General features: G+C 42.4%; 1 non-coding gene across 1 annotated transcript; it reads left to right on the top strand.

The window, feature by feature from the left end:
• The first annotated feature begins 375 nt into the window (after positions 1 to 375).
• Positions 376 to 448, top strand: TRNAS-GGA. The gene has a single exon. It is a non-coding gene; the product is annotated as a tRNA-Ser (tRNA).
• The last annotated feature ends 744 nt before the right edge of the window (positions 449 to 1,192 follow it).

Here is a 1,192-nt window from a genome sequence, read left to right as displayed (position 1 = left end):
ACCTCCCCTTTTTAAAATATCAATATTTTCACCCATAATGCCTTCACTCCCTTTTTAAAAGTATCAATACTCCCATTCATAATGCATTCACCCTTGAAAATGTTTGCTTTTTGAGCAGTAAGACTATCATAGCAACACTTTGCTTTGAAGAGAAAAATGAGCAAATTCGATAGAAGCACAGCTGTTATCATGTGCAGACACTCTTGCCTCTTGTCTTTCTGACTCTCCAATACTTGCCTTCCCACACCTGATCTTTCACGCCATCAACTCTGAGGCTGAATTTCATCCCTATAATGCTTTATCTTGTCTCTGCTATAAGGTATCCTAAATCAGTTGGATTATTTAGGGACACATTTTCTAGCTAATTTGTGGGCTTCCCTGGTGGCTCAGAGGTTAAAGCGTCTGCCTGGAATGCGGGAGACCCAGGTTCGATCCCTGGGTCAGGAAGATACCCTGGAGAAGGAAATGGCAACCCACCCCAGTACTCTTGCCTGGAGAATCCCATGGAAGGAGGAGCCTGGTAGGCTGCAGTCCATGTGGTTGCAAAGAGTAGAACACGACTGAATGACTTCACTTTCTGTCTTTCTTTCTAGAAAATGGCAGGGAGGTCCAGCCCTCTGACTACAGTTTATTGAAAATTCAACTACATCCAAAGTCTAGGGACCTTTCAGTGACCCTGTTGCTGATGTCCTGGTCCAGGCCCCCATCACCTCCTGTTGGATGATGGCAATAGTTTCCTGACACCTTCTTGTTTTCACGTCCTTAAGGGCAGCCAGAAGTATATTTTCAAAGTTTAAGCTGGATCATGTCACTTCCTTACTCAAAATTCCACAGTTATTCCCTAGTTAACTTAGACCAAAATTCAGAACCCTACCACAGCCAACAAAGCTCTGTATGAACTTCTCTGACTATCCCTACAGTCTCCTCTGTACTCCTTCTACTACTGCCATGCATGTAAGAGGTGTGCAAAACGATAGAAAAAGAACATAGCTGAGAGTCAGCTCTAACTATGCCCACTTTGTGAAACACACTTCTGGACTTTTGGTTTATCATCTTCATCCAAAAAATACAGATAATATCTTCCCCCATAGAATTGGTATGAGGATCAAATATAGGTATTGTGTCTTGCACAGGGTGGGGAATAAATTCATGGCTATATTTTGAAGCACTGTTTTTGCTAATTTGTTTGACC

This window comes from Bubalus bubalis, chromosome 3, assembly GCF_019923935.1.
Source record: "Bubalus bubalis isolate 160015118507 breed Murrah chromosome 3, NDDB_SH_1, whole genome shotgun sequence".
Classification (NCBI taxonomy): Eukaryota; Metazoa; Chordata; class Mammalia; order Artiodactyla; family Bovidae; genus Bubalus; species Bubalus bubalis.
The sequence above is the reverse complement of the archived record's forward strand: the minus strand, read 5'-3'. Positions and strand labels throughout refer to the sequence as shown.